Raw genomic sequence first — 25947 nt, 5'->3', positions numbered from 1 at the left:
ATACAGGAAATCCAGGACTCAATGAGAAGATCAAACCTAAGGATAATAGGTATAGAAGAGAGTGAAGACTCCCAGCTCAAAGGACCAGTAAATATCTTCAACAAAATCATAGAAGAAAACTTCCCTAACCTAAAAAAAGAGATACCCATAGGCATACAAGAAGCCTACAGAACTCCAAATAGACTGGACCAGAAAAGAAACATCTCCCGTCACATAATTGTCAAAACACCAAACGCACAAAATAAAGAAAGAATATTAAAAGCAGTAAGGGAAAAAGGTCAAGTAACATATAAAGGCAGACCTATCAGAATCACACCAGACTTCTCGCCAGAAACTATGAAGGCCAGAAGATCCTGGACTGATGTCATACAGACACTAAGAGAACTAAAATGCCAGCCCAGGTTACTGTATCCTGCAAAACTCTCAATTAACATAGATGGAGAAACCAAGATATTCCATGACAAAACCAAATTTACACAATATCTTTCTACAAATCCAGCACTACAAAGGATAATAAATGGTAAAGCCCAACATAAGGAGGCAAGCTATACCCTAGAAGAAGCAAGAAACTAATCGTCTTGGCAACAAAACAAAGAGAAGAAAAGCACACAAACATAACCTCACACCCAAATATGAATATAACAGGAAGCAATAATCACTATTCCTTAATATCTCTCAACATCAATGGCCTCAACTCCCCAATAAAAAGACATAGATTAACAAACTGGATACACAACGAGGACCCTGCATTCTGCTGCCTAAGGAAACACACCTCAGAGACAAAGACAGACACTACCTCAGAGTGAAAGGCTGGAAAACAACTTTCCAAGCAAATCGTCGGAAGAAGCAAGCTGGAGTAGCCATTCTAATATCAGATAAAATCAATTTTCAACTAAAAGTTATCAAAAAAGAAAGGAAGGACACTTCATATTCATCAAAGGAAAAATCCACCAAGATGAACTCTCAATCCTAAATATCTATGCCCCAAATACAAGGGCACCTACATACGTAAAAGAAACCTTACTAAAGCTCAAAACACACATTGCACCTCACACAATAATAGTAGGAGATTTCAACACCCCACTCTCATCAATGGAAAGATCATGGAAACAGAAATTAAACAGAGACGTAGACAGACTAAGAGAAGTCATGAGCCAAATGGACTTAACAGATATTTATAGAACATTCTATCCTAAAGCAAAAGGATATAGCTTCTTCTCAGCTCCTCATGGTACTTTCTCCAAAATTGACCAGATAATTGGTCAAAAAACGGGCCTCAACATGTACAGAAAGATAGAAATAATCCCATGCGTGCTATCAGACCACCACGGCCTAAAACTGGTCTTCAATAACAATGAGGGAAGAATGCCCGCATATACGTGGAAATTGAACAATGCTCTACTCAATGATAACCTGGTCAAGGAAGAAATAAAGAAAGAAATTAAAGACTTTTTAGAATTTAATGAAAATGAAGGTACAACATACCCAAACTTATGGGACACAATAAAAGCTGTGCAAAGGGAAAAGTCATAGCGCTGAGTGCCTGCAGAAAGAAACAGGAAAGAGCATATGTCAGCAGCTTGACAGCACACCTAAAAGCTCTAGAACAAAAAGAAGCAAATACACCCAGGAGGAGTAGAAGGCAGGAAATAATCAAATTCAGAACTGAAATCAACCAAGTAGAAACAAAAAGGACCATAGAAAGAATCAACAGAACCAAAAGTTGGTTCTTTGAGAAAATCAACAAGATAGATAAACCCTTAGCCAGACTAACGAGAGGATACGGAGAGTGTGTCCAAACTAAGAAAATCAGAAATGAAAAGGGAGACATAACTACAGATTCAGAGAAAATTGAAAAAATCATCAGATCTTACTATAAAAGCCTATATTCAACAAAACTTAAAAATCTACAGGAAATGGACAATTTCCTAGACAAATACCAGGTACCGAAGTTAAATCAGGAACAGATAAACCAGTTAAACAACCCCATAACTCCTAAGGAAATAGAGGCAGTCATTAAAGGTCTCCCAACCAAAAAGAGCCCAGGTCCAGACAGGTTTACTGCAGAATTCTATCAGACCTTCATAGAAGACCTCATACCAATATTATCCAAACTATTCCACAAAATTGAAACAGATGGAGCACTCCCGAATTCCTTCTATGAAGCCACAATTACTCTTATACCTGAACCACACAAAGACCCAACAAAGAAAGAGAACTTCAGACCAATTTCCCTTATGAATATCGACGCAAAAATACTCAATAAAATTCTGGCAAACCGAATTCAAGAGCACATCAAAACAATCATCCATCATGATCAAGTAGGCTTCATCCCAGGCATGCAGGGATGGTTTAATATACGGAAAACCATCAACGTAATCCATTATATAAACAAACTGAAAGAACAAAACCACATGATCATTTCATTAGATGCTGAGAAAGCATTTGACAAAATTCAACACCCCTTCATGATAAAAGTCCTGGAAAGAATAGGAATTCAAGGCCCATACCTAAACATAGTAAAAGCCATATACAGCAAACCAGTTGCTAACATTACACTAGATGGAGAGAAACTTGAAGCAATCCCACTAAAATCAGGGACTAGACAAGGCTGCCCACTCTCTCCCTACTTATTCAATATAGTTCTTGAAGTTCTAGCCAGAGCAATCAGACAACAAAAGGAGGTCAAGGGGATACAGATCGGAAAAGAAGTCAAAATATCACTATTTGCAGATGATATGATAGTATATTTAAGTGATCCCAAAAGTTCCACCAGAGAACTACTAAAGCTGATAAACAACTTGAACAAAGTGTCTGGGTATAAAATTACCTCAAATAAATCAGTTGCCTTCCTCTATACAAAAGAGAAACAAGCCGAGAAAGAAATTAGGGAAACGACACCCTTCATAATAGACCCAAATAATATAAAGTACCTCGGTGTGACTTTAACCAAGCAAGTAAAAGATCTGTACAATAAGAACTTCAAGACACTGAGGAAAGAAATTGAAGAAGACCTCAGAAGATGGAAAGATCTCCCATGCTCATGGATTGGCAGGATTAATATAGTAAAAATGGCCATTTTACCAAAAGCGATCTACAGATTCAATGCAATCTGTAGATCATGAAAATACCAATCCAATTCTTCAAAGAGTTAGACAGAACAATTTGCAAATTCATCTGGAATAACAAAAAACCCAGGAGAGCTAAAGCTATCCTCAACAATAAAAGGACTTCAGGGGGAATCACTATCCCTGAACTCAAGCAGTATTACAGAGCAATAGTGATAAAAACTGCATGGTATTGGTACAGACACAGACAGATAGACCAATGGAATAGAATTGAAGACCCAGAAATGAACCCACACACCTATGGTCACTTGATTTTTGACAAAGGAGCCAAAACCATCCAATGGAAAAAAGATAGCATTTTCAGCAAATGGTGCTGGTTCAACTGGAGGGCAACATGTAGAAGAATGCAGATCGATCCATGCTTATCACCCTGTACAAAGCTTAAGTCCAAGTGGATCAAGGACCTCCACATCAAACCAGACACACTCAAACTAATAGAAGAAAAACTAGGGAAGCATCTGGAACACATGGGCACTGGAAAAAATTTCCTGAACAAAACACCAATGGCTTATGCTCTAAGATCAAGAATCGACAAATGGGATCTCATAAAACTGCAAAGCTTCTGTAAGGCAAAGGACACTGTGGTTAGGACAAAACAGCAACCAACAGATTGGGAAAAGATCTTTACCAATCCTACAACAGATAGAGGCCTTATATCCAAAATATACAAAGAACTCAAGAAGTTAGACTGCAGGGAGGCAAATAACCCTATTAAAAAATGGGGCTCAGAGCTAAACAAAGAATTCACAGCTGAGGAATGCCGAATGGCAGAGAAACACCTAAAGAAATGTTCAACATCTTTAGTCATAGGGAAATCCAAATCAAAACAACCCTGAGATTTCACCTCACACCAGTGAGAATGGCTAAGATCAAAAACTCAGGTGACAGCAGATGCTGGAGAGGATGTAGAGAAAGAGGAACACTCCTCCATTGTTGGTGGTGTTGCAGACTGATACAACCATTCTGGAAATCAGTCTGGAGGTTCCTCAGAAAATTGGACATTGAACTGCCTGAGGATCCAGCTATACCTCTCTTGGGCATATACCCAAAAGATGCCCCAACATATAAAAAAGACACGTGCTCCACTATGTTCATCACAGCCTTATTTATAATAGCCAGAAACTGGAAAGAACCCAGAGGCCCTTCAACAGAGGAATGGATACAGAAAATGTGGTACATCTACACAATGGAATATTACTCAGCTATCAAAAACAACGGCTTTATGAAATTCGTAGGCAAATGGTTGGAACTGGAAAATATCATCCTGAGTGAGCTAACCCAATCACAGAAAGACACACATGGTATGCACTCATTGATAAGTGGCTATTAGCCCAAATGCTTGAATTACCCTAGATGCCTAGAACAAATGAAACTCAAGACGGATGATCAAAATGTGAATGCTTCACTCCTTCTTTAAAAGGGGAACAAGAATACCCTTGGCAGGGAATAGAGAGGCAAAGATTAAAACAGAGACTGAAGGAACACCTTCAGAGCCTGCCCCACATGTGGCCCATACATATACAGCCACCCAATTAGACAAGATGGATGAAGCAAAGATGTGCAGACCGACAGGAGCCGGATGTAGATCACTCCTGAGAGACACAGCCAGAATACAGCAAACACAGAGGCGAATGCCAGCAGCAAACCACTGAACTGAGAATAGGACCCCCGTTGAAGGAATCAGAGAAAGAACTGGAAGAGCTTGAAGGGGCTCGAGACCCCATATGTACAACAATACCAGGCAACCAGAGCTTCCAGGGACTAAGCCACTACCTAAAGACTATACATGGACTGACCTTGGACTCTGACCTCATAGGTAGCAATGAATATCCTAGTAAGAGCAGCAGTGGAAGGGGAAGCCATGGGTCCTGCTAAGACCGAACCCCCAGTGAACTAGACTGTTGGGGGGAGGGCGACAATGGGGGGAGGTTGGGGAGTGGAACACCCACGAGGAAGGGGAGGTGGGAGGGGAATGTTTGCCTGGAAACCGGGAAAGGGAATGACACTCGAAATGTATATAAGAAATACTCAAGTTAATAAAAAAAAAAAAAGAAGAATGGATCTATTTACATTCTTCTACATGCTGACCTCCCGTTGAACCAGCACCATTTGTTGAAAATGCTATCTTTTTTCCATTGGATGGTTTTAGCTCCTTTGCCAAAGATCAAATCACCATAGGTGTATGGGTTCATTTCTGGGTCTTCAATTCTATTCCAGTGATCTACCTGCCTGTCTCTGTGCCAATATAATACAGTTTTTATCACTAGTGTTCTGTAATACTGCTTGACATCAGGGATGGTGATTTCCCCCAGAAGTTCTTTAGTTCTTGAGTATAGTTTTTGCTATCCTGGGGTTTTTGTTATTCCAACTGAATTTGCAAATTGCTCTTTCTAACTCTATAAATAATTGAGTTGTAATTTTGATTGGGATTCCATTGAATCTGGAGATTGCTTTTGGCAAAATGTCCATTTTTACTGTATCATGCCAATCCATGAGCATGGGAGGTCTTTCCATCTTCTAAGATCTTCAATTTATTTCTTTAGAGACTTGAAGTTCTTCTCATACAGATCTTCACTTGCTTCATTAGAGTCACACTGAGGTATTTTATATTATTTGGCACTATTGTGAAGGGTGTCATTTCCCTAATTTCTTTCTCAGACTGTTTATCCTTTGAGTAGAGGAAGGCTACTGATATGTTTGAGTTAATTTTATATCCAGCCACTTTGCTGAAGTAGGTTATCAGGTTTAGTAGTTCTCAGGGGAAACTTTTGGGTTTATTAAATATATTGTCATATCATCTGCAAGTAGTGATATTTTGACTTCTTCCTTTCCAATCTGTATCCCCTTGATCTCCTTATGTTGTCTGATTGCTCTGGCTAGGACTTCAAGAACTATATTGAATAAGTAGGGAGAGAGTGGGCAGCCTTGTCTAGTCCCTGATTTTAGTGGGATTGCTTCAAGTTTCTCTCCATTTAGTTTAATGTTAGCTACTGATTTCCTGTATATGGCTTTTCCTATGTTTAGGTAGGGGCTTTGAGTTACCGATCTTTCCAGGACTTTTATCATGAAGGGGTATTGAATTTTGTCAAATGCTTTCTCAGCACCTAATAAACATGTGGTTTTTTTCTTTGAGTTTGTTTATATAGTGGATTACATTGATGAATTTCTGTGTATTGAACCATCCCTGCATCCCTGGCATAAAGCCTACTTGACTATGATGGATGATTGTTTCGATGTTTTCTTGAATTCAGTTTGCAAGAATTTTATTGAGTATTTTTGCATCAATATTCATAAGGGAATCTGGTCTGAAGTTCTCTTTCTTTGTTGGGTCTTTGTGTGGTTTTGCTATAAGTGTAATTGTGCCTTCATATATGGAATTGAGTAGTGCTCCATCTGATCTCTTCATCCATTCCTTGCAGAAGTAGATGAAAAATTGTTCACTAGAGAGGCAGTTCGTAATGAGACACAAATCTCTTGTCAGCCATGAGGTTTCCAGATCTTAATATGGGAAGGAACTGTATATGGCAGGCCTAAAGATGAGATTTCATGTTCCATACAAGCATCCAGAAAAATTCCATGTGTGGTCTTAGTTTCTCTCTAATGAGCTCACCAATCACATGAGACACAACAACCACAGCAGAAGATATGGAGCCACACAACTGGTTTCAGTGCTCAAAGGAATTCTTCAAATGGTAGATTTTGTGTGTCAATTAGAGCAGAAAAATACAGAAAAGATAAAATTGAAACTCTCAAATTCTTTTTCAATGAAGATGTTAAAATATTTCATTTATTTTACTTTAGGTACTCTAAACACAACTCTGTTGAATAAAACAAATCAAATTAATCAACCACCTGTTATGGCCTGAAGAAAGGGGGTGTGAATGGGGAGAGGGAAGCCTAAAGAGTGTAGAATGGGAGAAAAGAGGGGGTAGGTAAAAATAAGTGTTTTATATGGAAAAAATTAAAGTTCATTATCAGTAAATCTGTCATCTAAAGCCTGTAATAGAACTCTGTTGGAAATAGAATGTTACAAGGCAGTTTTCCTAATTTGTATTCTCTTCCTGTGACTCACCATGGACAAAAATCAGTTTGGAGAAGAAAGCTTTCATTTTATTGATGTTTCCAGATTACAATCTGTCACCATATGAAGCCAGTACAGGAGTTTTAGGCAGGAAGTCAAGACAGGAACTGAAGAAAAGAACACAGAGGAATGCCTTTTCCAGTGTTCTCTACATGACTTGCCTAGATACCTTTCTGGTATGACTCAGGACGGCACCAGCCACAGTGAGCAGGGCTACCTTTCTAATATAATCCAGGACCACCTGTCCAGGGATAGTAACACCCATAGTGAACTGGGTTCTTCTGCATCAATTAGCAATCAAGAAAAGAAAAAAAAGTCCTGCAGACAAGCCCACAGAACAATCTGATGAAGACAATTCATTGACTGAGGTTCTCTCTTCCCAGGTTTGTCTAAGTTTGTACCATAAATTTATAAAAACCAACCGGAATAGTAAAAATGTACATAAGAGAAGAATAATTAAAATTATGTTATTTAGACACTATAAATTAACTGAATTTTGAATGCAAATAAAATATAGTGATATTTATAATGTTTGTCCAAGTAAACTGTGTGGGGACAGGAATGCAAGTATCAGGAGGGACATGCCATCTCCGCCAGCAGAAAGACAGGGCGTCAAGTGAGGGATGGGGTTGCTACTCCTACAGTTAAAACCTTGACCCACAATTTTTCCTGTCTGAAAAAAATGCAGTGATGTAAATGGAGAAGATCCTTAGGAAAAGAAGGTCCAGCAACAGCCCCAAGGTGGGATCCAGCTCAAGGGGAGGCCCCAAGACCTGACACCATTACTGAGGCTATGGAGTACTCACAAAGAAGGAACCTATCATGACTGCCCTCCAAAATACCCAAAAAGCAGCTGAAAGAGTCAGATGCAGCTATGTGCACCCAACCAATGAACAGAAGCTGCTGACCCCTCTGGATGAATTAGGGAAAAACTGAAGGAAAACTGAAGAGGAGGGTGACCATGTAAGAGGACCAGCAGTCTCAATTAACTTGGACTCCTGAGATCTCTCAAACACTGGATCACCAAACAGGCAGCATACGCCAGTTGAGATGAGGCCCACAACACATAAACAGCAGGGGACGCATGGATCTGGGTCCACTCAGACAAGATGTACCTAACTATCAAGAGACTGAAGGCTCCAAGAAGTTTAGAGGTCTGCTGGGGTAGGTGGGCTGGGGATATCCTCATGGAGAGAAGGGGTATAGTATGTGGAATAGTTGGAGGGTAGACCAGGAGGGGAATAAAATCTGGAGTGTAAAACTGAATAAAAATTTTTGAAAAAAAAAACATGTTAGTAGCAGCACTTCACTTGAAAGAAGACTTTGTGTGGTGAATAAAAGTTATTTTCACCCCAGAAATTGTGAGTAAATTGGTAAAATATAGAGTTATGTGTAGTAAGCCGACTTATAGATGAGACCGAATGTCAAACATCAAGTTAAGATACACACATTTAGAAGGATCACTGTTGTTCCACAGTGGGTGCATTTTCCCTTAGACATTAAGATTTAGCAACCTGTAAACTTGCAAGTCACAACCACTAGACGCAAAAATTCTGTAAAAAATGAAGTAAAATATTTAATGGATATTAGTCCAAATGCTCAAATTACCCTAGATGCACAGAATACATGAAACTCAAGAAGGATGACCAAAATGCAAATGCTTCACTCCTTCTTTAAAAGGGGAACAAGAATACCCTTGGGAGGGAATAGGGAGGCAAAGTTTAGAACAGAGGTTGAAGGAACGCCCATTCAGAGCCTGCCCCACATGGGACCCATACATATATAGCCACTAAACTAGATAAGGTGGATGAAGTGAAGAGGTGCAGGCTGACAGGAACAGGATGTAGATCTCTCCTGAGACATGGGCAGAATATGGCAAATACATAAGCGAATGCCAGCAGCAAACCACTGAACTAAGAATGGGACCCCTGTTGAAGGAATCAGAGAAAGGACTGAAGGAGCTTGAAGGTGCTTGAGACCCCATATGAACAACAATGCCAACCAACCAGAGCTTTCAGGGACTAAGTCACTACCCAAAGACTATACATGGACTGACCCTGGGCTCCAACTGCATAGGTAGCAATTAATAGCCTGGTAAGGGCACCAGTGGAAGGGGAAGCCCTTGATCCTGCCAAGACTGAACCCCCAGTGAATGGGATTGTTGGGGGGGGGGCATTAATAGGGGGAGGATGGGGAGGGGAACACCCGTATAGAAGGGGAGGGGGAGGGACTAGAGGGATGTTGGCCTGGAAACCAGGAAAGGTAATAACAATTGAAATGTAAATAAGGCGTGGGGGAGGGCCCAGGAGCAGCAGGACCCCTGTGCCTGAGACACCACCAGAACCAGAAGGAAACAGACCGGATAAACAGTTCTCTGCACCCAAATCCCGTGGGAGGGAGAGCTGAACCTTCAGAGAGGCAGAAAAGCCTGGGAAACCAGAAGAGACTGCTCTCTGCACACACATCTCGGACGCCAGAGGAAAAAGCCAAAGACCATCTGGAACCCTGGTGCACTGAAGCTCCCGGAAACGGCGGCACAGGTCTTCCTGGTTGCTGCCGCTGCAGAGAGCCCATGGGCAGCACCCCACGAGCGAACTTGAGCCCCGGGACCACAGGTAAGACCAACTTTTCTGCTGCAAGAAAGCTGCCTGGTGAGCTTGGGACACACGGAAGCAGAATTCCTGTAGAACCGGGCACGTTCTGTGTTTACCGGAAGTCCCACACCTGCGGATCCCGGCCCGCAGCAGCTCTCTGCCCCCAGACCCTGTGAGAGAGAGACCCAACCGCCTGGTCAGGTGGGCACTCCTGAGGCTGCAGAGCGGAAGAGACCACCAACACTGCTCACCCCTGCCCACATCCCTGGCCCAAGAGGAAACTGTATAAGGCCTCTGGGCTCCCGTGGGGGAGGGCCCAGGAGCGGCAGGACCCCTGCCTGAGACACCACCGGAACCTGAGGGAAACAGACCTGATAAACAGTTCTCTGCACCCAAATCCCGTGGGAGGGAGAGCTAAACCTTCAGAGAGGCAGACAAGCCTGGGAAACCAGAAGAGACTGCTCTCTGCACACACATCTCAAACGCCAGAGGAAAAAGCCAAAGACCATCTGGAACCCTGGTGCACTGAAGCTCCCGGAAATGGCGGCACAGGTCTTCCTGGTTGCTGCTGCTGCAGAGAGCCCATGGCCAGCACCCCACAAGCGAACTTGAGCCCCGGGACCACAGGTAAGACCAAATTTTCTGCTGCAAGTGACCTGCCTGGTGAACTCAAGACACAGGCCCACAGGAACAGCTGAAGACCTGTAGAGAGGAAAAACTACACGCCGGAAAACAGAACACTCTGTCCCCATAACTGACTGAAAGAGAGGAAAACAGGTCTACAGCACTCCTGACACACAGGCTTATAGGACAGTCTAGCCACTGTCAGAAATAGCAGAACAAAGTAACACTAGAGATAATCTGATGGCGAGAGGCAAGCGCAGGAACCCAAGCAACAGAAACCAAGACTACATGGCACCATCGGAGCCCAATTCTCCCATCAAAACAAACATGGAATATCCAAACACACCAGAAAAGCAAGCTCTAGTTACAAAATCATTTTTGATCATGATGCTGGAGGACTTCAAGAAAGACGTGAAGAACTCCCTTAGAGAACAAGTAGAAGCCTACAGAGAGGAATCGCAAAAATGCCTGAAAGAATCGCAAAAATCCCTGAAAGAATTCCAGGAAAACATAAATAAACAAGTAGAAGCCCATAGAGAGGAGACACAAAAATCCCTGAAAGAATTCCAGGAAAACATAAATAAACAAGTAGAAGCCCATAGAGAGGAGACACAAAAATCCCTGAAAGAATTCCAGGAAAACACAATCAAACAGTTGAAGGAATTAAAAATGGAAATAGAAGCAATCAAGAAAGAACACATGGAAACAACCCTGGATATAGAAAACCAAAAGAAGAGACAAGGAGCTGTAGATACAAGCTTCACCAACAGAATACAAGAGATGGAAGAGAGAATCTCAGGAGCAGAAGATTCCATAGAAATCATTGACTCAACTGTCAAAGATAATGTAAAGCGGAAAAAGCTACTGGTCCAAAACATACAGGAAATCCAGGACTCAATGAGAAGATCAAACCTAAGGATAATAGGTATAGAAGAGAGTGAAGACTCCCAGCTCAAAGGACCAGTAAATATCTTCAACAAAATCATAGAAGAAAACTTCCCTAACCTAAAAAAGAGATACCCATAGACATACAAGAAGCCTACAGAACTCCAAATAGATTGGACCAGAAAAGAAACACCTCCTGTCACATAATTGTCAAAACACCAAACGCACAAAATAAAGAAAGAATATTAAAAGCAGTAAGGGAAAAAGGTCAAGTAACATATAAAGGGAGACCTATCAGAATCACACCAGACTTCTCGCCAGAAACTATGAAGGCCAGAAGATCCTGGACTGATGTCATACAGACCCTAAGAGAACACAAATGCCAGCCCAGGTTACTGTATCCAGCAAAACTCTCAATTAACATTGATGGAGAAACCAAGATATTCCATGACAAAACCAAATTTACACAATGTCTTTCCACAAATCCAGCACTAAAAGGATAATAAATGGTAAAGCCCAACATAAGGAGGCAAGCTATACCCTAGAAGAAGCAAGAAACTAATCGTCTTGGCAACAAAACAAAGAGAATGAAAGCACACAAACATAACCTCACATCCAATTATGAATATAACGGGAAGCAATAATCACTATTCCTTAATATCTCTCAATATCAATGGCCTCAACTCCCCAATAAAAAGACATAGATTAACAAACTGGATACACAATGAGGACCCTGCATTCTGCTGCCTACAGGAAACACACCTCAGAGACAAAGACAGACACTACCTCAGAGTGAAAGGCTGGAAAACAACTTTCCAAGCAAATGGTCAGAAGAAGCAAGCTGGAGTAGCCATTCTAATATCAAATAAAATCAATTTCCAACTAAAAGTCATCAAAAAAGATAAGGAAGGACACTTCATATTCATCAAAGGAAAAATCCACCAAGATGAACTCTCAATCCTAAATATCTATGCCCCAAATACAAGGGCACCTACATACGTAAAAGAAACCTTACTAAAGCTCAAAACACACATTGCACCTCACACAATAATAGTGGGAGATTTCAACACCCCACTCTCATCAATGGACAGATCATGGAAACAGAAATTAAACAGTGATGTCGACAGACTAAGAGAAATCATGAGCCAAATGGACTTAACGGATATTTATAGAACATTCTATCCTAAAGCAAAAGGATATACCTTCTTCTCAGCTCCTCATGGTACTTTCTCCAAAACTGACCATATAATTGGTCAAAAAACGGGCCTCAACAGGTACAGAAAGATAGAAATAATCCCATGCGTGCTATCGGACCACCACGGCCTAAAACTGGTCTTCAATAACAATAAGGGAAGAATGCCCGCATATACGTGGAAATTGAACAATGCTCTACTCAATGATAACCTGGTCAAGGAAGAAATAAAGAAAGAAATTAAAGACTTTTTAGAATTTAATGAAAATGAAGGTACAACATACCCAAACTTATGGGACACAATAAAAGCTGTGCAAAGGGAAAAGTCATAGCGCTGAGTGCCTGCAGAAAGAAACAGGAAAGAGCATATGTCAGCAGCTTGACAGCACACCTAAAAGCTTTAGAACAAAAAGAAGCAAATACACGCAGGAGGAGTAGAAGGCAGGAAATAATCAAACTCAGAGCTGAAATCAACCAAGTAGAAACAATAAGGACCATAGAAAGAATCAACAGAACCAAAAGTTGGTTCTTTGAGAAAATCAACAAGATAGATAAACCCTTAGCCAGACTAACGAGAGGACACAGAGAGTGCGTCCAAATTAACAAAATCAGAAATGAAAAGGGAGACATAACTACAGATTCAGAGGAAATTCAAAAAATCATCAGATCTTACTATAAAAACCTATATTCAACAAAACTTGAAAATCTTCAGGAAATGGACAATTTCCTAGACAAATACCAGGTACCGAAGTTAAATCAGGAACAGATAAACCAGTTAAACAACCCCATAACTCCTAAGGAAATAGAGGCAGTCATTAAAGGTCTCCCAACCAAAAAGAGCCCAGGTCCAGACAGGTTTACTGCAGAATTCTATCAGACCTTCATAGAAGACCTCATACCAATATTATCCAAACTATTCCACAAAATTGAAACAGATGGAGCATTCCCGAATTCCTTCTATGAAGCCACAATTACTCTTATACCTGAACCACACAAAGACCCAACAAAGAAAGAGAACTTCAGACCAATTTCCCTTATGAATATCGACGCAAAAATACTCAATAAAATTCTGGCAAACCGAATTCAAGAGCACATCAAAACAATCATCCACCATGATCAAGTAGGCTTCATCCCAGGCATGCAGGGATGGTTTAATATACGGAAAACCATCAACGTGATCCATTATATAAACAAACTGAAAGAACAGAACCACATGATCATTTCATTAGATGCTGAGAAAGCATTTGACAAAATTCAACACCCCTTCATGATAAAAGTCCTGGAAAGAATAGGAATTCAAGGCCCATACCTAAACATAGTAAAAGCCATATACAGCAAACCAGTTGCTAACATTACACTAGATGGAGAGAAACTTGAAGCAATCCCACTAAAATCAGGGACTAGACAAGGCTGCCCACTCTCTCCCTACTTATTCAATATAGTTCTTGAAGTTCTAGCCAGAACAATCAGACAACAAAAGGAGATCAAGGGGATACAGATCGGAAAAGAAGAGGTCAAAATATCACTATTTGCAGATGACATGATAGTATATTTAAGTGATCCCAAAAGTTCCACCAGAGAACTACTAAAGCTGATAAACAACTTCAGCAAAGTGTCTGGGTATAAAATTAACTGAAATAAATCAGTTGCCTTCCTCTATACAAAAGAGAAACAAGCCGAGAAAGAAATTAGGGAAACGACACCCTTCATAATAGACCCAAATAATATAAAGTACCTCGGTGTGACTTTAACCAAGCAAGTAAAAGATCTGTACAATAAGAACTTCAAGACACTGAGGAAAGAAATTGAAGAAGACCTCAGAAGATGGAAAGATCTCCCATGCTCATGGATTGGCAGGATTAATATAGTAAAAATGGCCATTTTACCAAAAGCGATCTACAGATTCAATGCAATCTGTAGATCATCAAAATACCAATCCAATTCTTCAAAGAGTTAGACAGAACAATTTGCAAATTCATCTGGAATAACAAAAAACCCAGGATAGCTAAAGCTATCCTCAACAATAAAAGGACTTCAGGGGGAATCACTATCCCTGAACTCAAGCAGTATTACAGAGCAATAGTGATAAAAACTGCATGGTATTGGTACAGAGACAGACAGATAGACCAATGGAATAGAATTGAAGACCCAGAAATGAACCCACACACCTATGGTCACTTGATTTTTGACAAAGGAGCCAAAACCATCCAATGGAAAAAAGATAGCATTTTCAGCAAATGGTGCTGGTTCAACTGGAGGGCAACATGTAGAAGAATGCAGATCGATCCATGCTTATCACCCTGTACAAAGCTTAAGTCCAAGTGGATCAAGGACCTCCACATCAAACCAGACACACTCAAACTAATAGAAGAAAAACTAGGGAAGCATCTGGAACACATGGGCACTGGAAAAAATTTCCTGAACAAAACACCAATGGCTTATGCTCTAAGATCAAGAATCGACAAATGGGATCTCATAAAACTGCAAAGCTTCTGTAAGGCAAAGGACACTGTGGTTAGGACAAAACAACAACCAACAGATTGGGAAAAGATCTTTACCAATCCTACAACAGATAGAGGCCTTATATCCAAAATATACAAAGAACTCAAGAAGTTAGACCGCAGGGAAACAAATAACCCTATTAAAAATGGGGTTCAGAGCTAAACAAAGAATTCACAGCTGAGGAATGCCGAATGGCTGAGAAACACCTAAAGAAATGTTCAACATCTTTAGTCATAAGGGAAATGCAAATCAAAACAACCCTGAGATTTCACCTCACACCAGTGAGAATGGCTAAGATCAAAAACTCAGGTGACAGCAGATGCTGGCGAGGATGTGGAGAAAGAGGAACACTCCTCCATTGTTGGTGGGATTGCAGACTGGTAAAACCATTCTGGAAATCAGTCTGGAGGTTCCTCAGAAAATTGGACATTGAACTGCCTGAGGATCCAGCTATACCTCTCTTGGGCATATACCCAAAAGATGCCTCAACATATAAAAGAGACACGTGCTCCACTATGTTCATCGCAGCCTTATTTATAATAGCCAGAAAATGGAAAGAACCCAGAGGCCCTTCAACAGAGGAATGGTTACAGAAAATGTGGTACATCTACACAATGGAATATTACTCAGCTATCAAAACGAGTTTATGAAATTCGTAGGCAAATGGTTGGAACTGGAAAATATCATCCTGAGTGAGCTAACCCAATCACAGAAAGACATACATGGTATGCACTCATTGATAAGTGGCTATTAGCCCAAATGCTTGAATTACCCTAGATCCCTAGAACAAACGAAACTCAAGACGGATGATCAAAATGTGAATGCTTCACTCCTTCTTTAAATGAGGAAAAAGAATACCCTTGGCTGGGATGGGAGAGGCAAAGATTAAAACAGAGACTGAAGGAACACCCATACAGAGCCTGCCCCACAGGTGGCCCATACATATACAGCCACTCAATTAGACAAGAATAATGAAGCAAAGAAGTGCAGACCGACAGGAGCCGGATGTAGATTGCTCCTGAGAGACACAGCCAGAATACAGCAAATACAGAGGCGAATGCCAGCCGCAAACCACTGAACTGAGAATAGGTCCCCCGTTGAAGGAATCAGAGAAAGAACTGGAAGAGCTTGAAGGGGCTCGAGACCCCAAAAGTACAACAATGTCAAGCAACCAGAGCTTCCAGGGACTAAGCCACTACCTAAATACTATACATGGACTGACCCTGGACTCTGACCCCATAGGTAGCAATGGATATCCTAGTAAGAGCACCAGTGGAAGGGGAAGCCCTGGGTCCTGCTAAGACTGAACCCCCAGTGAACTAGACTATGGGGGGAGGGCGGCAATGGGGGGAGGGTTTGGAGGGGGACACACATAAGGAAGGGGAGGGGGGAGGGGGATGTTTGCCCGGAAACCGGGAAAGGGAATAACACTTGAAATGTATATAAGAAATACTCAAGTTAATAAAAAAATAAAAAATTAAAAAAAAAAGAAATACCCAATTTAATAAAGATGGAGAAAAAAAAGAAGTTGCTGTGTTTGATTGTGGGCATAGTTATTTCTGCATTAATACTGTGGTGAGTTTACTACTGATAGATTCTGATTCAATAGAAGGGAACTCACTATTACATCCTGTAATGCAGCCAACATGACTTGACCTTTGGACCAGAACTCCATCTATAAAGGGTACTCTGTCACCATAATTAAACTTCACTTGTGCTACCTAATCTTGAGTAGTTCATACTGCACATGGGTACATTTTTTGTACAGTTGCTTCCAAGGTGAAAATCACTGGGAGAGAACTCAATTGAGAGATACCTGTCTGTGTGGGCATTACTGAAATTTCTTTAGAATGTGTACTCATTGTTTTACATGAGAAAATCACACCTGTATGCCCTCCCCCCCAAAAAAAGCTCTCTTCTCCTGCAGTGCTAACCCAACACTTTAACAAACCTTGGAATCTTGCCAACTGATGGATGTGAAATGACTGGTAGACCAACTTCAATATCACCCAACAATATAATGCAGAGTGTTCTTAAAGATGGGAGAAAATAAAAATACATTGGCAATTAGCACTAGCGGGTCACTCCAGTCTCTACCCTTCAATTCTCTGATCTAACACCTTTATAGTGAGGACACAGCATTATAAGATCAATGTTCTTTGAGGGTATACATTTATCCTGGAGAAATGATGTTCTGTATTCATAGGGTATAATATCTAAATGATACATCAATTCTCTATCAAGATCCATGCAATCAAGATACCAGGCTGTTTTGCTCTGATGACCAGAACTTGTGGTATAATTGGCAAGAATTGAGGTCATGGATTCAGTCATATTGCCTTTCCTATGTAATGTGATTCTTGATGAATTAGATATTCCAATCCTGCTCAAAATGTGTGTCTATGAACAGAGTCCCTAGAAGATGCTGTTGTTATTGATAAGGAGAAAACTGCTCCTTTCAGCATAGAGCTCTCTATTAAAAGATTTGGCTCATTAATAGTTAGAAGGAACTCAAGAGTATTCTTTGTTAGAGTCAACTGAATTGAATGAGAAGAAGTTGCTACATCGATGTTGGTGATTAGGAGTGTCAGCCACTGCCTTTATTTCTGCTATGATGGCTGCTTTGTATGTACCTACCATGTCATGATTAAACTCAAAACCAACAGAAAATAGATTTTCCAAGCAAATTATCTTACCTACATGATTATTGTGATTGTCATTCACAGTTAATGTTATTTGTGTGTAAAAATATACAATACCAAGATTTTCATACAGGGCATTGAACCTAGAGCCTTGTGTCCAAGAAATATGGGATAAGTGTAATAAAGATTAGGGTAAGATGGGAAAGTGATTAAATCAAGGTTGTAACTGAGACTACATAAATTTTCTAATATTTCTTTTTCAAAATTGAGACCCTTGAGTCTCTGGTTCTAGATATAGGTTGTATAAATCCATATGCAAATCTAGCACTTAATCAGTTCATTTTTAATCAAGATTTTCATCAAGCAACGTTGCTTCTCAATATCTGTTTTCTACATCTATTAAAGGAAGATAAGAATAGTAACCTACTCCATGGTGCTGCTTTGGGAGTCAAGCTTCTTATGTAACTGACATTGTACAAAATACCTTGGTTTATTAAATAATTCTTAAGGGGCAAGAGTCTACGCACATATGCACGTGCACGTGTGTGTGTGTGTGTATGTGTGTGCACGTGCGTCATAAGAAGCTACTGAAGTTGTTAATTGTTATATAATAAGCCATAATAAACCTTAGTAACCCAAATGAAAGTTTACTACTTGCTGCCATGATTTTGTCCTTTAGCTGGGCTCAGCAGGGGAGTTTGGGGGTCTCTAGTTCATGAAGTTTCAGTCAGATACTAAATGAGCTGTCATCATCTGAAAGCAAGACAAAGTTGGGTTTTATGAAAAGTTCACATTTCTATCAGCTACTGCTAGATGTTTGGAGGGACTTAGCTACATTATAGAGTTTCTTTATGGGACCTAACTTCTGAAATCAAGGCAGCTGATTTCTCAAGGTGAATGTGCCATTAACAAGTTTTCTAAGATGCAGGCGGTTTAAAGTTACCCATCTTGCTAGATTTAGGTTGTGCAAAAACTATATAAGTTCTGTTACTGTGTGAGGTTTGCCACTCAGGGAATATCAGAAAATAAGAAACTGTGAAGCCATCTTTGGAATGCAGTCACTCACAATGACTATTTAGTAAAATCTGTGGTGACTGAAATTATTCTACAGCAGTTTATTTTACGCAGAGAGTATAGTGTGTATGATGTCTTATAGATAAAATGTAACCATATGTAATTAGTATTATTAGATAATTACCAATTAATATGAAGTACTGCTATATAATTAGCAATAATCTATAACTTCTTCAAACTTGCATATTGATATTTATCTTAGTGAGGACTTGTTTAAATATTCTGATTTTATAGTGATCCCTGAAACAGACAAAAATCTTGAAATAATTATGAGAAAGACAAGGAAGTCTGTGGTTGAGCAAACCATTATACAAACAAAGAAAGGGAAAGAGTGGTATTTTTACTATTTCATAGTAAAAATTATGGGATTTTTTTTAAAAATGGGAATAACATGAGGAAGACAGTTTTGCTTACAGAACAGACTTGGAGTCCCAGTTCTGTGTACTCTGAGATTCACTTTCTGCTAAATAATAAAGGACAGTATTTTTCTTATTTTTGATTTCCACCACTGCACTCTAAAAGGTATGGCATGGAACATTGCTTATAAGAAAATAGACACAAGAAAGTAGAAATTCTTCAGGCTTCAGATAGGAACATTCAGAGAATCTCAGCTCCTGCTGGAGATAAGAGAAGTGGAGAAGTTGCACTGTGAGAGGTTGACTTTAGCCCAGGAAGATTTGGAATGTAGTAATGATGCAGCCAGCTCTTAGAAGATGACAAGACAGCAGGAAGACAGCATTCCTACATATGTGGCTATAGCCCAATGCGCAGTGAGTGAGAAGAAATGTTCCCATATATCAACTATTTAGGTTGACAAAAATGAACATTCATATGAGTCTACAAGTTGTATCTAGGAAATATAACTTCTATAGACTAGATAATTTGTATACCAATACTTTCTTTCCAAACAATAAACAGAAATATTGTTTAAAAAAAGAAAGAAAAGAAAGTAGACATGACCAGGGCATTATTTGGCACCCTCTGTGTATTTTTCAAAGTGGTTTCTATCTGAAAAGCACAGAGGTTGGAGTTCTATATTTAGAAAAATTAGAGTGAGTGATGATCACTTGCATGTGTTCCCTAGACTTCTAGCTTTAAAAACTTTAAAACTGGAGAAAATTACATCCTGTCATTTGTCACCTAGAAGAGGCTCTGGAAGATGCTTAAGCCTGACATTGGACAGAGCTGTATCCTTTTGCTTCCCAAGTTTTCAATACTTACAGCAGGACTCATGAGTGCTTCGTAGATGTTGGTAATTAAACAAACATTGGTTAATTAAAGGACTTTTCAATATTAACATTTTGTCATTATCACATTGTACTTAAGGGAAATTTTTCTTCTCCAAATAAAGAAGAATTACACTGCTGACAGAGGAATACACTCAAACCAACCTGATATATTTTAATCATTATGAGTTATTTTCTTCTATGTAACCAAGTTACTTTAAGAATTCACACTAACTGCCTACCTCATTCTTCTTTGTCAGCCTTTAGGATTCTTGAGCAGATATGTGACCTTATAGAGGGACAGAAATACCACTTGTTAGAACTGTGAATAGTGAGTGTGTCTTCACACTAATGATGATTTCTTAGCTCTTTGGTAGTAACTAAATTTCACTTAATAAATAAATAACTAAATAAATGTATGTGTGGCAAACTATACATTAGTTTGAAATATGGATCAATAACTTTTATTTATGTAACAAGATCATTCTCTGCACATAGTAGATCAATAATGTTAACAAAGTCTTATCCTCGGTATTTGGTGTGATGTTAAAAGGTGAAATTGAGTAACATCATTAGGTCTTCCTTCTGTGGAAATGGATCAGAAAAGACTGAAAGAGAAAGACACGATTCATGATCAGTACTGTGCAAAAATAAATAACTTCCCCCAAAGTTACTGCCACTAAAATAATACTAATGTAGACATATTAGAAGTGGAAATTCAGGTTGCACACAAAGAAATCCATTATCAGTACTTACTGTGTAATAAGTCACTCTGCCTTGCTTTTATAGCTTTTAAAAAGTTAAGACAACTAGAACAGAACATTGCAGTTGTTTGAAAAACAAAGACATGAACAGAGGAAAGTAGAATGATAAAGTGAGGCAGTGATAACAGATCTCCCTTTCCAGTGGGGATAGGGAAAGAATAGCTGATTGAAGAAGAAAAAGAATGAGAAAGAAAAAGAAAATGAAGAAAATCACATTGTTATTTTTGGACGTGTGTGTGTGTGTGTGTGTGTGCGTGTGTGTGTGTGTGTGTGTGTGTGTGTGTGTGTGTGTGTGTGTGTTGCCTGTGTGTCACAAATATCTGAATTACTTGACTACAATTGACATTATGGTGTTTATTGTTATATGTATAGGTGTTTTGCCTGCACATTTGGCTGTGCACCACATGTCTGTACACAGAGATCAAAAGAGAGCGTCAGATCATCTAGGACTGAAGTTGTGAGCCACCATGTATATGCTAGGAACTGAAAATGGGGTCCTATGGAAGATTATCAAGGTCCCTTAATCACTGAGCAGTCTCTCCATCTCTAAGGTCCTGAAGAGGAAAGGTGTGTGCCTGGAGCTCCACTTCCATTAAGGCTTCTTTGTTCTTTATAATTAATATAAGAAAGAACAAAACGATAAAAAGAACAAAGAAGAATGATCATAAACCAGTTGGGAAACATGAAAAATTATATGTTATAAATGGAAACCGACTTATATCAGTGTGAAATAATCCTGCACGAGCTGTCAAAATGCAACAGTGGCATGATGCATTTCTCACCGTACAATAAAATCTCTAAAAGAACCAAGGGTATTTTAAATATGGGCATGGTATTGCACACCTATAATTGCACACCTAGCTCCATAGAAGTAGAGGAAAGACGAACGTGAGTCCAAGGCTTGCCTGGGTTACATCACAATTTTCTGTCTCTAATAAAGTAATGCACAAATACATACTTAAATGCACAAATAAAATGATAAAACATATGAACACTTTAACACAATAATTTTCTTAAAATGGCAGTATGTGAGATTTTGTGCCTAACAAGGTTAGTCAAGGCTAGAGAAAAATACTCTATCATTTAAAAGTGTATTTTCAGTTTTGGTCTGAAAGAACACACCTGTAGTGCCTGCATGCAGGAGACAGGGGGATAATGAGTTCAAAGCCAGCTTTAGCTACATGAAAAGAACCTTTCTTAGAAACAGACCAGCAAAAGAGCAGTTGCTTCAAATTAGCCTTGAGAAAAGGGTAGAACATTAAAGGATTATGGATAAAAGCCATTAAGTAACAATTAACCGAAGTTGTCTTAAGTCTATAATTTTATTCTGCCAGCGTACTGAAAGAAAATATAACAAAGACAAAGCCATTTTTAAAACCAAGAGGTGAAACATCAGAGTCTAGCTTACTCAAATCTTCACACATCCACGCAAAATCCCCCAGGAAGCTATACTACCCTATGCACTGATCAGGGATAGCTTCTATATAACTCACCTAAGCCCTATTGAGATCAAGCTAAAGAAATCAACGATGGAAGATCCCATCGCTTGTCACACCATTTCAGGTTCTAGTTGCCACATTATGAGGACACGAAACATAAAGGAACCACGAAACAGCCTCTGCATGTAGACAGGAGAACGTGCAAACCATTCTGCCAAAAGTTCAGCTGCCAACAGACACTAAAAGCTCTCAGGTTGTGTGTGACAGACATAAATTTCTTCTAAGTCAAGCTCAGTGGTAAAATTCTACATTGAAATTAAAGTTTGTTCCATTTCCTACTATAATACGCCCTTAAATTTGCAATCTCATTGTGTCAGGGTAACATGGGTTGCAGACAGTTGAGATGTCTTTCACATAATTCGGGTGTATTACTCAAAAGTACTGAGGCAATCTGAAGAGTCATTTGCATCCTGAACATATGTTTGATTGAGAAAAGAAATAGTGGAAGCAATTTTTTTTTCTAGTCGATCTGACAAACGTTAGAGCTACAAGAAAAGTATACTGATGAGCCTTTCCATTTGTGTCTTAGTCCACATTCTGCTGACAGAACAGAACGCTAGAAACTGTGAGTTTATAAGATACAGAAGTTTGTTTCTCAGAGATCTCAAAGGGAGGCCCCAGTAAAAGTGTCTGGTGAGAGCCTGCTTCTGGGTTCACACATGGATCCTTCTCTCTGTGCCTTTGCATAGTAGAAGGAGTAAGGCCTTTCTCTTGGACATTGCAATGACATTAATCCTGCTCCTGAAGACCTTGTTCCCATTTCCTAATCTCCTGCAGAGAGGCCCTACCTGCTAATAACACCACAATGGAAATTAGGGCATGACTTAAGAATTTGATGGAAAAATCAAATTCACACCATAGCCATTCAGAATGCAGCTAGTGTAAGATCTCATGAAGGATGTTTTATCTAGAAAAATAAAGCATGCCACATATTTGATTACCTTTCTGAGAGGTCTTTGAATAAATATCACTCTGAAGGGAGGTTTTTATTAAGAACACATTCAACACACAAGGTTTGTCTAAGTTGTGGGTGGCCATGCTCTTGATTTGAAAAATTATTCAAATAGCATCTGTTCAGAGAAAGGTCATATGTTAATCTCCCTGTGAGACAGAAGCTGCACACTGGCAGAAATTTTCTTTAATGTGTTATTAGAAACTCGTGTTTCTAAAAATGCCTGGTGCAGAAATAGATGGTTAAAATCTCTTATTGGAAAAATGTGTAAATTTTTGTTTCTACCTGTACAGGTGAGTAAAGGGGACAAGGTATGGTGTAATCCATTCCTGTTGATGCTGTGATTACGATGCAGTTATAGCCTTAGAAAATGAATTTATTATGGTCTCATGTTCCTGAATTTCAGAGGTCTTAGAGTTATGATATTAACAAAGCTGTGTTCCTTCTAGAATACTTAGAGGATAACTCGTGTTCTTACTCTTTTGCAGATAACAAGTATTTTCACAATACTCTTAGGTCATGTCTGCAATATCTCTGTATACATTTTCACAAATATAGGAGATTTTGATACATGTATGAACAGAGGGGTCACGTTTTTATCCTATCATATCCAGTGAACTCATCAGACACAGGAGGTACAAATAATGCCAAACACAAGTCAGAAGGTTGCAAATGTTGTGCTCATGAGATACAACTTCAGCCTCTCTCTTCAAAAAACAATGTGTCCAATGCACACATCTGTAACCTCCACAGCTTTGGCTTAGTAAGCTCTTTGGGGGAACATTTAGTCAATGGTTTAACACAAAAAGACTTCCCAAGCTTCTCCATTTCTGTCCAACATGAGACTCCACGATCAGGATGTATTCGTCAGATCAGCATCACACTCTATCCTGTGCTGCTTCTTGCCTCCTCCTGTTCACACACTTCTCAGCTCCTAACCGAAGCTCAGTGTGCTAACCAGCCTGAATGTTATTATAACATCAGTTCCCACTTAACAATTGGTCTTAGTGAGATTTAGAAATAAAAGGTAAAAACTATGAATCATAGAGCAATCTGGAAGAATTTTATGGGGAACGGTATTAGAACTCTATTCACAGACTGTGGGAGGGACTTTTAATGAGAGATCAAAAATGAGCTACAAAGGACTTAAGTCCTTTTGGAGAACCTCTTCCTTCTAGAAAGCCCCATTGTCGAAAGCCACTAGCATAGCACCAGTCAATGTGAGGCCCCCTGAAAAAGAGCAGGGACTTATCCTGAGGTCTTAACCTGTCAGTTTTGCAGTCTGTATTTATCATGTGTGAAGTGTGTATGTGTGTGTGTGTGTGTGTGTGTGTGTGTGTGTGTGTGTGTGTGTGTGCATGTTTACAATACTCAGGTTCATGTGTGTGGGGAGAAGCATCTACAAGCTTCAACGGGAGGAGGTTAAAGTTGGACATTGGTTGTTCTTTTTTTCCCCATCTTTATTAAATTGGGTATTTCTTATTTACATTTCAAATGTTATTCCCTTTCCCATTTTCCAGCCCAACATCCCCCTTAACCCCTCCCCCTCCCCGTCTATGTAGGTGATCCCCTCCCCATTCTTCCCCTATTACTGCCCTCCCCCCAAGAATCCTGTTTACTGGGGGTTCAGTCTTAGCAGGACCCAGGGCTTCCCCTTCCACTGGTGCTCTTACTAGGCTACTCATTGCTACCTATGACGTTGGAGCCCAGGGTCAGTCCATGTATAGTCTTTGGGTAGTGGATTAGTCCCTGGAAGCTCTGGTTGCTTGGCATTGTTGTTCATATGGGGTCTCGAGCCCCTTCAAGCCCTTCCAGTCCTTCCTCTGATTCCTTCAACGGGAGTCCCGTTCTCAGTTCAGTGGTTTACTGCAGGCATTAGCCTATGTATTTGCTGTATTCTGGCTGTGTCTCTCAGGAGAGATCTACATCCAGTTCCTGTCAGCCTGCACCTCTTTGCTTCATCCATCTTATCTAGTTTATCATGTGGGGCAGGCTCTGAATGGGTGTTACTTCAGTCTCTGTTTTAATCTTTGCCTCTCTATTCGCTGCCAAGGGTATTCTTGTTCCCCTTTTAAAGAAGGAGTGAAGCATTCACATTTTGCTCATCCGTCTTGAGTTTCATTTGTTCTAGGCATCTAGGGTAATTCAAGCATTTGGGCTAATAGCCACTTATCAATGAGTGCATACCATGTGTGTTTTTCTGTGATTGGGTTAGCTCACTCAGGATGATATTTTCCAGTTCCAACCATTTGCCTACGAATGATGTTGAACATTTCTTTAGGTGTTTCTCAGCCATTCGACATTCCTCAGCTGTGAATTCTTTGTTTAGCTTTGTATATTTTGGACATAAGCACTCTATCAGTTGTAGGATTGGTAAAGATCTTTTCCCAATCTGTTGGTTGCCGTTTTGTCCTAACGACAGTGTCCTTTGCCTTACAGAAGCTTTGCAGTTTTATGAGATCCCATTTGTCGATTCTTGATCTTAGAGCATAAGCCATTGGTGTTTTATTCAGGAAATTTTCTCCAGTGCCCATGTGTTCAACATTCTTCCCCACTTTTTCTTCTATTAGTTTGAGTGTATCTGGTTTGATGTGGAGGTCCTTGATCCACTTGGATTTAAGCTTTGTACAGCGTGATAAAAATGGATCAATCTGCAATCTTCAACATGCTGACCTCCAGTTGAACCAGCACCATTTGCTGAAAATGCTATCTTTTTTCCATTAGGTGGTTTTGGCTCCTTTGTCAAAAATCGAGTGACCATAGGTATGTGGGTTCATTCCTGGG

This window comes from Rattus norvegicus, chromosome 9 (genome assembly GCF_036323735.1).
Source record: "Rattus norvegicus strain BN/NHsdMcwi chromosome 9, GRCr8, whole genome shotgun sequence".
Taxonomy (NCBI): Eukaryota; Metazoa; Chordata; class Mammalia; order Rodentia; family Muridae; genus Rattus; species Rattus norvegicus.
This window is presented reverse-complemented; position numbering follows the sequence as displayed.